Below are 16,392 nucleotides of genomic sequence, written 5' to 3'. Positions count from 1 at the left end.
CTGATGATTACCTCTTGAGGTAACTCAGCATCTCAGGGACAGGTCTCATCTCCTGTAGTAGGACAATTCCCTGTTAGTAGAGCACTTTCTGTCCTTCGTGCCATCCTTCACCAGATGATGCTTGTAAAGCTTCTCCAGTCTGACTTGCCTGGAGTTTGTGTGAGTTCCAAAATTTGTTTTTAAGATCAGCTTAAGCCCATTTAAGATGAAACTATCTCTGAAAAGAGATGTATTTTCTTCCTTCACTCCCTTGGCTGCATGTTTCTGTGCCTTTTCCTGTGTCAGCACTTGCATTTTCATGGCTTTATGGTCTGAGTAAACCTGACTGAAATTTAGCCATTGGAAAGAAAAAAAAAAAAAAAAAAAAAAAAAAAGTGGTCAGCTAATGTTTATGTAAAGGAATCAGCAGGAACAAAAACCGGGAGGAGCAGAGCAAGGGAAAAGGATGGATTGTCGTTTCCGGTGGTTTTTGCTGGATGTGAACCTGCCCTCTGAAGCTGCGTCGTCTGCGGTTGGAGTGCAGCTCCTAGCTGCCTCTGTGGAGCCAGGTGTTGGACTGCATGTCAGACCACAGCCCTTACTACAAGTCTTTTGCAAATTCTAAATTTTCAGTGTAAAAGTGACTCTCTGATAGCATTCAGTTTGAAGAAAATGTTAGAAAGGCCTTGGATTTATTAAAGTGTGCAATGAAAACAAATTTCAAAACTAGTTGCAAAATGGCATTTCTGTCCTTTTTTTAGAACCATGTGTACAGACTTGGGAGGAGAATGACCCGACTATAAAAAATATTCTGAATTCCATAGGACCGTACAGAAGTAAGAATGGCTCTGCCTTTTATACTCGCCTAACTTACCAGGTTCCACCTTCCCACTGATTGATACCAGAATGAAGGAAGAGGAAAAATATTTTCCCTCCCTTCAACCAAATGTGGAATTCAAATAAAAACAAAATAAACCAGCCAAGCAAATATTACAACTTCCTGCTCCAGTCCTTTTAAAATTCAACTTCACTGACACAAGCTTGGAAAAGATTCAGTGCCCTAAATTACCACTGAGAGTAAATAATAATTATATTTGCCATAAGAGGAGGTTTTGGGTAAGTGTCAGCCTGAGGACAGCAGATGCGACTATCTGTTGGGAGTTTCCCTTTGCTGCCGTAGTAGGTTTTGCTTGGACGAGGAGAGGAGAAGGAGAGGAGAGAAGAGAGAGAGGAGGCTACTCAGGCCCACGGCGGCATCAGGAGCAGCAAACGCTTTTCCAACCATTTTTGCCCTTTCAGTCCTGCTCCTTTCCTCTCTCCTGTGTCCCTTCCCCTTTAGCGGTCACAGTCTGGGAAGTGCCAAGGGATTGCCTAAGCGGAGACAGGGAGTGCGAGTGCTGTGTAAAGGGCAGTGGGGAAGAGCTGTGGGTACTGAGAGAGAAAGGGGGAAGCCGTGAGGATGAGGAACAAGATCCTCCTGTGCTGCAAGAGTTGAAGAGAAAGTGCAGAGAGGGGCAGACTGTCAGAAGGGTCAGGAATCTTTTTTCTTACCCACAGCCTTTCAGAAATACCACAGCCAGCAGGCTCTGCAGCCCAATGTCTTTTTTCAGATTCTGCCCTTTGGGAAAACCTCCCAGAAAAGCATCAAACCTTGTTAAGCATCCCTTTCCTGCAACTATTCCCCTAAAACCTTTCATAGCCCCTCCAAAACCTTTCCCACTCTTCAAAGACCTTCCAGCTCCTTGCTGCCCAGTTTGAATGCCCTCAATCTCTTTTGCTTTCCTGAAATTCAACTAATATCTTCTTGTTCTTCAAAGTACCATGACTTTTCCCATCCTTTCTCCGCCAAATCTTTCTGCCACTACTACAACACTGAATTTTGCCTATCCTTTCTCCATCCTTGGGACAACATAATTACATCTAGTCAGTACAGCTGAACAATCTGCTGCTCAGTAGGCCCCTCAGATGGCATCACTCATGCCTGTCTAAACTAGCTCTGTTTGGAAAGAAATTATATCTCTCTTCTTTATCACTGAAGACCTCCATCAACATTGATACAGGACCCGCACCTGTTCTTGGGACTTTTTATACATCCAGAGGGGTTGTTCTGACCTGCAAAGTAATCATGATGTCTTCCAGCAACTCTCCACCCCACATTAACAGTTCCCTCTTGGCCTTTTTCAATATTACATTTCAGTTTTTACTCTGTCCTCACTTTTTCAGTTTTCTCTACAATGAGTTTTTTATACTGACACAAGATGTGAGCCATAGATGTTTTCAGGAGGTGAACTAGAGGTTTTGGCTGTAGAATAAGGACATTCTAGGCTTTTGGCAGCTAGAAAAGGAATGACAAGTGGTTTGGGTCAGTGGGATAAGCATATTAACTTTCCTTTTTCTTTTTTTTTTTTTCCTCTTAAAGTAGCTGGCTATATTTGAGTTGTTATCTAAAGGTCATATTTATAAACATACTGGTTTATGGTGCTTGTATTTGTTTTCACTCTACGATATCATTAATTTAATCCCAGAAACAATAATTTAGATGTAGAATTATATACATATAATCCTATACATACATATATTTCATATATGCATATATATATATTTAATTCTATATATCAATATTATTCATAGATGTCCACACATACTTTTTTAGGGATGGATATTGGCATTTAAGTCATTCCCATGTGTAGGAGAAGGTACTAGTGGCACCCAAGCCAACATTAGGAAAACTTGGCTCCAGCAAATGCATTCTCCCATGCAATGAATACCGCCTTATCAATCTTTTGGTAACTTGGGGTTGTGTTATGTCTTTAGTGTGTGCTTACCTTAGGTGTCATGACTACATCAAGATTTACAGTCAAGAGGCCTTGAGTGAGTCTACTAGCTATTATAGCTGTATTAGCCTACCTGTTTACTTGTAGGTGCTTATTTTAGGTGCCAATTTCCTTGAGGTTAATTGTCTTAGCAGGTGCAACTCTGGAGTTAATTATATATAAAAGGCAACCTAAGTATGTTGGCCAGTTTTCTCAATGAGAACAGAAGTGAGACCAAAAGGTCCCTGCTACCATATAAAAATTGCTATATGAAGGTATAGCTGGTCCTGCAATGCTTCTGGTCTTTCTGCTCCCAGATATTCTCGTCATTATGTCTGAGATGAGATCACAAAGGGGTTAAATGAAATATTTTCCTAAAGTGTTATGGGATTTGCTGATGCTTTGTTGTTATAAAAATAAAAGTGCTACAGAGGCTGTTGCTTCCTTGACTTGCTAGGAAAAAATGAATCTGTATGTTAAACTATGTGTATTCCCACGCTCTGTCCAGAACGACATCATGAACATAGTTGTTTTTTTAGGCAAGTGGTACCTTGACTATGTGCAACGTTAAAGGCATACTTAAAGAGGGAAATGGTTAGACTGAACCTTCATAATTAAATTTTTACTGATTTTGGTGACTTTAACCTAGGTATCAGTCAAGTCCTTCATTCTTTGTCATTACAATTTTTTCAGGGTGGAAGTTTTGAGTAAGGACAAAGATGGGAATTGTGTAAGAAGGAGGGACTTAGAGAAGACCGTTGGTCATCAGTTTACTAATAATTAACATTAAAAGCTATGAGACATTCTGGCTTCTAAATTGTTGGCATTTTTTCAATTTTTGTTAAGTATTGGATGGTTTACCTCGAATTTTTTCAGTAATGAAATTGAACTCTGTCCAAAAATGTGAAGTCAGCACAAGTTCTGAGAGCACATTGCTTGCTGAGTTCTCACACTTTAAAGCCTTATAGACTCCATATATACCCTCCCCTTAGCACTTTCCCTACTGCTGAACATGGGATCACCTACCTTGTGCTGATTGGTTAAGTCTGTTGATTTTCCTGCCTTTATTTGCCTCTATTTTCCAACTGTCTGGTGTTTTGAGCTCTTCCCAGACTCACTGATCACTTGTTTACTGTCCTGAAGTTGGAATTCTTGGCCAACTGGCAGCTGAGAAGGGAAGAACCACAGCTTCTCAGTGCATTAAATCGTCATATTAGGCTCTAGCTTGGAAAAACTTTTGCTGGCTTTGTTTTCTTTTTCCCTAAGCATGACATTACAAATATGTGAGGTTTTCATTTGTTGTTGTTTTTTTCTTCTTTTTTATTTTGGGATTTTAAAAAAAAAAAAAAAAACCACCACGTTTAGCTATGACAAATCTAACCAGCTCTCCTGCTAGGGTAAGAAACGTCTTTTTTTCATTATTGCAGTGGCCTTGCTTGGTATTGAACTACTATGCGACCACTAATAAGGGAGCTACCTTAGAAGAAACATTAACTGAGGAGAATGAGTATTTTGGGAGACGATGTAAATGACATAACACAAATTTGGGACTGATGATCATTGCAATCATTAATCTTCTTCTGGGGGCAAGTGATAGTGATGACAACAATCTGACAAATTGTAAAGCCCTGTGATGAATTGAGTCTATTATGAACTTTTGTTTGTCTCACCTGCACTCTATCCTCTGTTCTAGTTAACCCTCAGGGGAACTATTTTTAGCATTGCAGACCTGAGATAAATTGTAGTTGGGTATAACTTCCATACCATCTAATTCCATTGCAGGGAAGTTGGAGGAGGGCAGGAGAGCTTCCTTTAAAAACTGAAGAAGGCTAGACTCTTCCATCCCACAACAGCTATGCGCAGGCAGGTAATCGTGAGTCTGGAACTGCACTCTTCATGCATTTCTAAAGCCGTCCTTTTGTACCTAGCATATATATGGATTCATACTGAGAGACCACATGTATATGCCTATATACATTACCACAGAAACTATGGAAATTGTTCTAGGACACCTGAAATAGCATCCGTACTCCTAGGATAGAGAATCCTGCCTTTCCCTGTACTTGCACTGCATGTAATTCACTGAATCTTTCAGTATTTTATGCACTTACTGTATTTTTACACAGAATAATCATTGCTGGAATATTATGTTCAAATGACTGGGTTTGAACAGGCATAGCGAGGAGAAAGCTACCCCAGTGGGTATTTGGTTGCATGTCCTGCAAGTTACCTATTTCTTCTTCCTCTGGCCAGGCTGTAGAAGAAAGAGTTGATGTTTAACTATGCCACTCAAAGCTCTCCGAGTTTGGTAGGTGCACTCTGAGGAGACCCCACTGAAGCAACTCAGAGGACTAAAGTGAAGGAATGTCTGACTCCTGAATCTTGCTTGGCCTTGGGCATGGGCTTTCAGCACGGGGGGAATGCACAGAGGTGCCAGGAGAATGCTTTTAAAAGACCATGTGTCTGCGGAATTTTGGTGACTGCAGGTTAGGAAACAGCTGAGCAGAGTTTTGCACAGAATATAGTTTGGGATTTAGCACCTAAAGTTTACATGAGCCCATGTCTGACTTTGGAATGCCTATATATGGAGAAAAATAAAATTAACTGCTGACTTCAGTAGCAGCTGCTGTGTACTCAATACTTTTGATTAGACCATTTTTACTTAGGTTCCTGAATATGGATTTATGAGCCAACCATTAACAATCTTGGCTGAAGTTCTTAAAAGGAATTCATCTCTCTTATACTACCTATGATGAGGCCCAAAACCTACCAGTGGCTAAATTCTTTAAGAAAGAAAGCAAGCTGTTCTTTACCACACTAAATCATGGGTATACTAGGCTTGGCAGCCTTCAATAGTAGAAAATAGTAGATGCTTGGGGTAAAGAGTAAGAATAGGACAAGGAGAGAAGTATGCTTGTCCAGGATCCTCTCCAGGCAGTTCAGGGATTCCCTGTACCAGAAGTTCTGTATTTGTATTTAATTGCTGTGAGTAGATTTATTTTTTTCTCATGAACTTGCCTAAACAGTGGAATACATGTAATTATTTTTCCTCCAGCACATCCTGCAGCAAGTAGTTCCACGTTTTCATGGTGCTCTATATGAAGAAGGGTACCTTTCTGTACTTCTTTGAACCTGCTATTTGCCAGGATCTTTTGAGAGAATCATTTGTTCGTAATTCCTTATCTACCCTTCCTTTGCCACTCAAGATTTTAAAGGCCTTTTTATTATCTCATCACCGTATCACCCAAGCTCAACATGAGCCTCTGCATGTGTACATTTTAGGCTAGAATTTGACTGTGAACTGGTCTGTGGATTTATAGTCATGTTCTAGAACCTCTCCTGTTCCTATGTAAACTCTTCAAAACTAATTTAATCCAGGGTAGACTTATAATGATTCAAGGAAATAAAAAAGCAGATTCTATTCATATTGGCAGTGGAGATAGATAGACTGAGGTTGCTGCAGGAACCACGAAAAATCCCCTTTAATTACTTTCGAGAGCTGAGAGAGTTGAGAATTACATGAGGTTCTTGAGTAGAAGTGTGCGTGTGTGAATGTGTACGTATGTCCACACAGACACACAAAACTGCCAAGGCCATCTGTGCTGGAGGCAAGGTGGTGAGTTTAGTCTAGGCGCTCAGTACCCTGGCTTAAAGACGCTGCTGGCTACCATGGAAACTAATTGTATCACAATTACCTACAATTAATCTTGCATATTAGGATTGTCTTGAGTTACTTGTGTAAAACATTCGCTTTGTTACAAGTCTTATCTGAGTGGGGTCAGTCTGACCTTAACAGGTCACAGGTTGAAGTCAACTTGAGAAACTGTTTTATGATGCATTATTTTAACAGTATTTCAGGTACAGCTCTTCCAGCGCAGCTTTAATTTCAGCCTTTAAAACATAAACTTGTTGCAGATGGTAGTCTGGATAGAGGAGAAGCGGCGGAAAAGTCTGTTATAAACTGTCACAGCAAACTAAATCTGGCTGCAGTCACAAGAGTAGTGGTTAAATTATTCTGGAACATCAGCAGTAGTTTTTATGTGAAAACATGATCGTGTGCAATGTTTGAGGGCTATTGCTAACATTGGTTTTTGGAGATGAAAGCTTGTATTTCAAGTTGTTGAAGAGTCTTTGAAGATAAGTGCGTGCATGCATGTGTCTCTGTGCACAAAACACGCAATTAGGAGTCCTTTTAACCATGTCAGTTTTACACTATTGTGACTTGATAGGCCTCAGCAGAGGCAACCCTGACTTACGCAGGCATAAAGAGTAACAGAACTGGGCCTGTACATCATATGAATGCTCAGTATCTTGTTTATGTATATTTATACACAGATAGAATACACAATATTGTGTAAGCATACACACAACACAAAATAATGCACTGAACATAACTGTCGTTCGTGTTGGTTAGAAGTATCTAGAGGTTAAACCCTGTTGAGTTTGCATCTCATCTCACCAGTTTGAACTAGAACAGTCATGAGCTGAGCTGCGTTTTAGACAATGAGTCAGTACACAGGATGATACAGCACAATTTTAGGGGCTTTCTGATATTCCACGTCTCTGATCACCATACATTTTTAATGCAGAGTTACTAATACAATACTGATAAGAAGTACAGCTAAAGAGAATGCAAACAAGTTTAATAATGTCTTCAGGGCTTTCCGAGTGTGTAAGGTTATTCAGTCTGTTTACAGACCACAGTCTGCTAGAATAAAACAAAATCAAACCAAACCCTTGCCCTGAAGACATAATTGGCAACGTTAAGAATCTTACAATACCCCAGGGACAGTAGTTGCATCCCTACTTCACCACGTATTGTTGTCGAAAATATTGTTTAGTTGTTTATCTATCTGGAATTAGCAGATTAGGGAGTAGTGTTTTAGTGAATACCAACATCTGTGAAAGCAGTTTCAGTCTAATAGGCTGAAACAGACACTGTATAACCACTTTGGGGAAGAATTTGAGTAAATGCAATTGTGACTACAGTTTCTTCTTTTTTTTTTTTTTCCTTTCTTCTCCAGGTCAGCTCTGATAACAGCTATCTGGGCACAAACCACAGCCCTATAATCTCACTTTCTATTATGTATTCATTTTGCCACTAGTGATTCAGAAATAGCCTTGTGTAAGGTATTAAAGATCAAGTAAGCCAAGTCAACATTTCAAGACTCTCATATGGCTTTCATATAGCTGGGTAGAATGTGTCTTTTCACAATTGCAAACCTTTCTTCAAGTTGGATGTTAACACTTTCAGAGTAACTTTTAATGCCAAAACGACGTTCCTCCCTTTCAGTTCAAAGAAAACACAACATCTGTCATAATGTGAAATGTAGATTTAATGCAAGTGTCAAGTCAGGCACTTGGTAATGAGGTAAAAACCCTTGAGATTTTTAAGTCTGTCTTCCACGCTCTCCTATTACAGGGAGGGGAAAGGAAAGAACTGTTTCTTTGGCACTTAGCAGCTTTTCTGTGTCCCTTATCTATCCTTCCCGGACATCTTCTGTAAATTAGTGTATTTTTCCTGGCGGTGTCCCTGAGAGGGAGGAAGGTGTAATAATGCGTGCTTTGTGGCCGAGGGAAGCTGAGGTACAGACCAGACACAGTCCAGACCTGCCGAGGCACCGCCCGGAGCCCCCAGCCCCGGCTTGGGGTGGCGGTGGATGCTGGGTCCCGAGTGGAAGGGCATCGAGACTTAAACTCGCGGTCCGCATCCCTCAAGAAAGTCCGAGCGGGCGCGGCGATGGCGGAAGCGGCGGGGCGGGGTGGGGGGGTGGGAAGCAACAGGCTGGTGGCACCGTTCCCCGGTGCTGAGCCCGGCGCGGGGCCGGGGCGCGGCGCGGCGGCCGGAGCTGTCACAGCAACGCTGCGGGCCCGGAGCAGCCCCGGCGAGGGCGGCGAGTGTGCAGCTTGGCGCGCCGGGGAGCCCCGGCGTCTACAGCGGGTCCGGGGAAGCGCGGGCTCGTGGGAAGGGCTTGCGGATATCTGCGGAGAAGTAGAAATATTTGCTCCTTGGATGTCCCCGCCTCGCCGCCCGGTTTGGGTTTTTTGGGTTTTTTTCTTCTGCCTCTCTCCGCCGTTCCCCCAGGAAGGCTCGAGGCAGCCACGGGGTGATCACGGCACGGTAAGGAGTTGGGATTTCGGGATGCAAGTGTCACATGGCAGTGCAAACGACTCCCACATTAGCACTTTATCAGGATCTCAAACTGCATCTTTTATCTCTTTTAGAAAAGCGTCTCTCAGGGGAGGTTGCCCTCAATAGATCCGCCATAAAAAGATTTTAGTGTTGCTCTTGTGCTTCTGTGCATCCCACTGTGAGGGGGTCCCAGTGGTCCCTTGGGAATACAAGGAGTTGTGAGAAGTAACACAACTGGCCACCAGACTAATCCACTCCCTCTACCTTCCCGCTAGTACCTCCCCCTTCTGCTCTTTTTTTTCAATAGCAGCCCTTTCTCAAAATCTCAGGTTACTTTGCTAAAGAGTTCTCAGCCCTATAGTTTCTGCCCTTGTCTCTGCCTCCAGCTCCTTAAGAGCCACCCAGCCCCAGCGATTGGATTGGGCAGCCCGTCTTGACACACCACTGTGCCGAGTGCTTGAGGACGTGTTTCAACAGATGGTTGGGGTTAGTGTGTGTCATCACACTCGAGTGGGGATTAGGGGAGAGAGGCAGCCTTGCTGGAGCTGTGTGGTCTTCCCCAAGTGTGAGCTGCAAGCAGAAGAAGAACTACCTAGCTTTGGGGGAGAAGAGGGAGGAATCGTTTCCGGCAGCTCAGAGGGAAAAATAAAACCCCACATTTTGTTCAGGTAAAGTAAAAGGCACCTCATGCCTCTCTCTCTCTCTCTTTTTTTTTTTTTCTTTTTCCTTGACGGTTTTCAGAGGAATGCTAGCACAGCACACTTGTCAAAGCCAGTTGCTGCTGCCTTATCAATGCTGCTATTGTACGGCTGACAGATAACAGCGAGCACAGCCTGATGCTCGGCTGTCTTCACAGAGCTAACACCCGTAACGCAGCTCAGGTCACGCTGTTGAAGGTGTAGATTAGAAAATCTCTTCTGGAGCGGTGTATCTTACCAGGGCGGGTGTCTCCTCTCCCGCAGGCTCTGCTCTCCTCTCCCGCACACACGGGTTGTGCCCAGACCTCCAGGGCAGGGGAAGCGGCAGCCGGATAATTGTTCGTGGCTGTTTCTGCGGGTATAAATGCCTCCGTGTTTCGCTAGATCCGTGGAAACTGCGTGGTCGGGCGGGGGAAGGAATCGCGGCAGAGTATTTCCTAGGTTTTGAGGAGGATGCTTGAGCAGTGTGTAGCCTGTCTGGGGCTCAGCTGGGAGGCAAACCAGAGTGTTTTGAAAGTGCATTTGAGATGTCTGTAAAGTTTGAAGACTCCTTTATAGAGACCTGGCTGGGCTTCTGATGATCGGCATTGAGATGGTTTGGTTTACACATGGGCTTAAAGTTAAGAGAAAATCAGGAAAGTAGGGAAAGGCAGGGTACAATGTAATGCTGCTCTTGCAGCTGCAGCAGAGCAGATGGATGTAATTCATTTGCAGATCTGTTTGTGAAAGTTTTACAAGTCATTGAAAACTAAGTAGCATCACTATAATGGATCATTAAAGTCTCGCTGTATTTATAGATTCTAAACTAGCGATCTGAAGTGTTAATTAAAAGTAAGCAAAAATGCATGTTTAGGAAGTAAGAGAGGCATAAATGTAATTAGAAATTAGTTATGGAAGTACTCTGCTATCATTTCCATTTAATTCCGCTATTAAGTTCATTGATGTCTGGAGTGTGGGAAGCCCGGCAAATTAACTAAGGAGTCAGAAATGTTATCACTAATTACAGTATGTTAGCTTATCAGAGAATTAAGATGTTCTCATTGTTTTACTCTAAATGATCTAGATGGAGAAACTAGAGGATAGGTTATTTTACTTTTTTTTTTTAATAAAGGATTTACTGTGTATATATATATATATACTGTCTTCCTGTGCAGAGTAACAAAATGATTTGTTTCTTTCGCACTATAACAGATCTTCACACTAACTCTCACATACCTGTGGTGCTTACGAATTATTGGCCTCCTACTTGTGAAAGAAATCTAACACTGTCCTCACCATTTACAGGTGAGATATTCTATAAATAATTCTGTATATAATGTGTTCTGAAATAAGATCTGTTTAGTAGGCTGAGCAAGGGGATTTATAGCTGGTGCTTTGTGATTTTGGCATTCAAATGTGTAACGGTGCCCATAAACCCATGTTTCAGGTTGCACATATATTTTTGCCTCAAACCAACCTTTTTTGTTAACTTTTTTTTTTTTTTTTTTTTTTAGCAGCCTATTTGGCCCCTTTACAGGTTGTTCTCAGCTTGTATTTTCAAACACACTCTTCAGAAATAATGTGTCCTCAGAAGTGACCCAGAGAAATTTGAAACAGAGAATTAGTTAAATCTCTAATATGACTGCATGACCAGACCAGGACATGTGTGAATAAATTTGACTGGTTTGATTTTTCTCTCAGTCCACTCTTTCTGATTGTAAAAAGTGATGGAAACTTTTATGAGCTTAAAAAATAAAAATAAAACCAAAGGAAACCTCCACTATGACTCTATGTTAAAGCCTTATATATTGGATTTCTCCTTTTGCCTCTTCCCAGTGTGTCCTGTGAGAAGCTTCGGTGCACAGAGGTTTAGTCTTCCAGCAAAGCTAAGGTGCAGCACTGATTTGCACAGCCTGCTGCTGTCACAGCCTAACTGAAACACATCCATCTCTGTGGGTAGCATCAGATCACAGATCGGATGATCTATAAGAAAACATATTTTGCAAGAAAGTGCATAGCTAACTATACATGCCCAGCTTGTTATTGTTTTACTAGGGGAAAAAAAAAAAAACAACAAAACGAGTTTCTCTAGCACTGCCAGAAAATCTTGCTGAGAAACTAGGAACAGCAAATCATGTTTTTCCTTCCTTTATAATGATGGGGCTGTTTAAAAGACAATGCCCACGGGGCAGTCCAGCTTCTTGTCAAAATGTAATCTACTGTTCCAGATGGTAAACATTCAAAGACATATTTATGGTGACTTCTACATACCTTCCTTTGACATTGGCTTTTTTTTTCCCTGAGAGCACTTGTACTGGGTACACACATGAAGTTCCCATTAGCATCCTAGCAGCTGTAAAAGTGTTCAGGACTCACAAAGATGTTCCTCACAGTGAGATAAAAATAATCTGAGGAAAAGATCTGAGACTAGTACAACCTCAGTAGATCCACGACATGCTCAAGGTAAAAAATTCCAAAGGTACAAAAAGATCCATAAACTGCTGCATGAAAGCTGTAACACATTTTTGTTGCGGCTAATTCATCTTTGCTTGATATGGAATGCTGAACATACCAGGCATGTCTGTACTATCAACTGTGTTTGTGATGTGAGGGAATCTGCGCTGCACAAAAGCTGGTGGGTTCCTTTTTCCCCCAGCTAGTGAAGAGTAGGTGGGATACTGATTTTCTTCACAGAGTTGTTTTCAAAGTGTCACTTTTTTTTTTTCCCTCACTGCTCCCAGCAGTGAGGCAGAGCTTAAGAAAATGCTTTCCAGCCAGAATGTGTTCTGCCCTGAATTGTCTTAATTATGTGTCAGTTTATTGCTTGTCAGGGGCTTCCTCTTCTTAGCACTTTATAATCGAGGTGGGTGAGCTTGTTCCATCATAATATGCAACTTCAGTTTCTGCTGGTTGGCATGTCTCCTTGGCCTTTCATTGATTTTTGTCTCTGTTACAGAGGGGAAAAAAAATAATTATGATTGGTGTAATTTCACATTGAAAAAAACCCCTTGGTGAATTTCCAAATGGCGTGTAAATACATCTTCAAAAAGTAGGCTAAATGAGAGGTCATTAGGGGAAAAAAATGCATGTAGGAATCCAGAAGTATCCTAGAGATGGCAAATATCAGTGTGAAAATTATTGTAACAGCTCTCATTCCAGTCAGGAACTGATAAAAACAGTTTATTAAAAATGTTGTGATCCTGGGGACAGTGTTACCAAATGTGGAAGCCATTATAAAACCCACACTCAGTGGAAGTCAGACAGCTACGGAAAAAATATTTTGAAAGACTGGCAAATTCTGTTCTGACTAGATCACTTTATTGCAGACTATTTTGACAGTTTGCAGTTTATTATCTAGCTTTGTTTAACTTACATACTGCACTTGATGCTATACGTTTGTTCATGCAGGATCAGGAGTTCGAGCCTCGTGTAATGGCAGGACTCATTCTTCCCCAGGTGAGGCTGGACACTTGTCGCAGATGTCACGGGAGTCATGGGTTCCATGATTTCCTTAGCTTTAGAAAAGGCTTTGGGGGATTTGTGTTTGAGTGGGAAGGCAGACTGATGCGATAACAATTGAGAAAGCTCCTTTCTGAGTGCCTTGAGAGCTGCAGTGTTCAACAGAGAACGAGGGTCCCGTGACAACTCGGCGGTGACACAGAAAGAATCCAATTAGTGGCCACTCCTGCTGTTGATACTAGATCTCTCCTAAAAAATTTCCACCATTACCACGCTCATTGTAATCCCATCCACGACACTGATAATGGGATCAAGAGTGTGGTTTCAGAATGCCTGTTTAAATTTTAACTGCTGTCTTAGGAGATTTTAAGGATATTAAATTAGAAGGCACTGAGTAGCACAGCTCACAAGAGAGCTACGTGACACGCATCACCCAGTAGTTGTCTTTCTCATACTGCATTTTCCTAACACCTCCATCACAGGTAGAGCTGCTGTAAGGCAGCTACAGATGGAGTAAGGGGGCTGTATGTACATAGTGAATAATCCATTTAATTCTGGCTGCCCCTGCACTGCAATTACCCGTAGACCTTGTCCCTGTGCACTTACACATGTGGAAAGCAGCAGGAGAAGGGAGTGGAGGTGATACAATCCCCTTTGCTGTGCCCTGGTAGTGACGGCAAGCCAGTCTGCTTCTCCCTTTAACAAGTCCTAAACCTGCCTTCCCAGCTGGACCAGCAACATAATATTCCCCCTCGCCCCCCTCTTTTTTTTTTTTTTTTGTCTTTCGCTTTTCTTGCTCCAACACTAATTCGCCATTTCCATATGATCAGAGCGCAGTAACTCTACTGTTGTTCTTACCAAGTAGGGCACATTCAACACTGTCACGTGCTTGTAGAGGACACTCTAAAGCGGAAAAACTCAAGGCCTTCACCAGTGTCCCCTCAGAACACAACACGGTAATATACGAATTGCCAAACCAGACAATTTTTAGCGGAATTACTTTAGCATATTTCAGTTATGTCAATAGACTCCTGAGAGCCCCTGCAAGATCTTTGCTTTAGTATTGCTTGTTCATGCTCAAAAGTTATCGTTAACTGATGAGGGTAATTCCTTTTCAATTTTTGGCATCTTAAGACTTTTATTTTCTGAGAAAACAAATACTTGCTTCATTTTCTGGTATATACATTGCACACAGCAGATTTCGTATCAATGATTTCCCAGAACTTTAATTCCCACTTTCAGAATCTGCTTAAAAGGTTTGGTGAGCCTTTGTTACTGTGTGTACTCTGTTAATCCTGGAGCTCTGAGCCTTCCCAGCCTTAACCATGGCTGGTGATTTGGTTACAGTGAAACATTTGTGTAATAGTTGACCTTTTCACCCAAGAGTTTATCATGGCTTTCTTAAAATTTTGTTTCAATTTATTTCATAGCAAAAATTAACTTACAATTGACTATAATTCTACATTGTCATTTTTACAGCTCCCTGCAAAGTTGATAATATTGCTGGAACTCCAAACAAAAAATACTCCTTTTCACCAATTTTATCACAGGCTAGTGCAACGACACCACTGTTATATTCTGGAAGATTTCTAAATGCGGTACAATGGAAATCCAGACTGTTTTGTAGATCAGTGCTAGATTATCCACAGAATATTTCATGGAGTTTCTAAATTGAAGCAAACCACCGAAAGTCAATAATTTTGTGTTCTAAAAAAAAAAAAAAATTCTCTCCTAATGCTGTCTGAGTGTAATTACGGCACTGTGTGTTGCCATTTCTCTATGATGTGACTCTAAACCCATCTTAGCAAGGAGAGGAGCTGCTCCACAGCAGCTGTATTTTTGCGGTGCTTCACAGGAGGTGAACTCTGTTTGGAAAGCCCACAGAGAAGATGGGGGAGCCTTTGGCAGTGGAGTTCTGGAGAATAAATGTAACAGGGAGCTGAACATAGGGATTGTTTTTCTCAAAAGCATCCATAAAACCAGAATAGTGGTCTGTTCCAGTATTGTAATTGCAATGTGCCAAGATGTTCATTATTCTAGCATGTGCACTGTTTTGTCTGTTTTCACTTAAAAACAGAAAAATGTGTTACCAAGCCCATAAATGTCTGCAGAAGTGCCAACTCTCCTGACTTTCATCAGTAGACTCATGATATTTAGCCTTCTTTGCAAAGCTTCAAGTGTTAGAGGCAAGATATAATGTGAGAAGTTCAGATCTCTCCTTTCTGTTTTTTTTGAACCTAATCCTCCTGGTTGCTGAGGAAGCTGGCTTGCATGCAGCTCCAGAAACATGAAAGAAACTAATGGAAATCCCAAATTCCACCATGTAAATGCACGCACTTTGCGAATAAGGTGGGTTTGTGTATGTTACGCCTGGCAATTAAAAAGAAAAACAAAACTTTCTTTCCTGAGGTTTACCGTAATCAGCTCCCCTCACAAGTTCTGATCATTTGTCTGATAACTCCCATTTTGTTACGGAGGTTTTATTGCAAGGGAGGGTGAGGCTCCTTGAGTCCATTCAGCCAGTGGAATAGCTTGCTGCCCTGGAGAAACCCATCCTTGGTCCTCCTATCCTCTGCCTCCAGCTGTGCATTCCCATCTCCTCCCTCGTGCCAGTTCTGGCTCTCCGCTCACCTCCTGGCATGCTGAATGAGCTCACCAGAGCAGCGGGAAGCTGCGCTGGCTGCCCGCCTGGTGAGTTGGTTCAGCTCAGCAAGTGGGCAGAAACTCCACATGGTGCAAGGGAAGCGGTCAGAGCTGGTGGCTTGGGGTGAGGGGGGAAAATGTGGCCACCCCTTTAGGGGTTTGTGAGCTGTGAGATCACTCAGCTACCTGGTGACATCTCACCCTGTGAACCAGGGTGTTGTGTGTGTCTACGGGAGAAGGTGTGATAATAGACATGTGCGACTGTGCCGGTGCTGCCATGAGGCTAAATGTATGCACTTTTAACGAAAGTGTATCCATTTTTATTGAGAGGATTGCTGCAGTGTCACTCAGAATACAGAAAGGCCACCCTTACTGTTTCTGACTTTTTAAATCAACAAATAAGCTTTGAGAGAAGCTAATAAGAAACGTGGGTGGAAAAGAGGAAAGAAATGCAGGTGTCTGCTGTGCTGCTGCTTTACAAAGGAGAATGAGATTCTGAGGGTGGGATCCAGTCTGCATAGCCAAGGCACTTGAGGTGCCCCTGAGTCTCAAATACTTATACAGCAGCTACCTAAAGGCATGTTCTCTCTCCTATCAATGAAAAGAGTCCCTCTGAAGGCCTCCAGGCATTGAGGTTAGGCAGGCAGGATTTCCTCTTGGAAACCTTCGAAGGTACCTGCCTCTTTCA

General features: G+C 42.2%; 1 long non-coding RNA gene across 3 annotated transcripts; it reads left to right on the top strand.

Annotated features, from left to right (window-relative positions):
- Window positions 1-9,264: 9,264 nt before the first annotated feature.
- LOC142600720 (uncharacterized) lies at window positions 9,265-13,058 on the top strand. 3 transcript variants are annotated; one of them, XR_012834280.1, is made up of 3 exons: window positions 9,265-9,593; window positions 10,815-10,907; window positions 13,011-13,058. It is a non-coding gene; the product is annotated as an uncharacterized LOC142600720 (long non-coding RNA). The 3 variants fall into 3 exon arrangements; XR_012834281.1 differs by lacking the exon at window positions 13,011-13,058 and adding an exon at window positions 11,439-11,554; XR_012834282.1 differs by lacking the exon at window positions 13,011-13,058 and adding an exon at window positions 11,120-11,362.
- Window positions 13,059-16,392: the final 3,334 nt, after the last annotated feature.

Source organism: Balearica regulorum, chromosome 2 (genome assembly GCF_011004875.1).
Source record: "Balearica regulorum gibbericeps isolate bBalReg1 chromosome 2, bBalReg1.pri, whole genome shotgun sequence".
Classification (NCBI taxonomy): Eukaryota; Metazoa; Chordata; class Aves; order Gruiformes; family Gruidae; genus Balearica; species Balearica regulorum.
The sequence above is the reverse complement of the archived record's forward strand: the minus strand, read 5'-3'. Positions and strand labels throughout refer to the sequence as shown.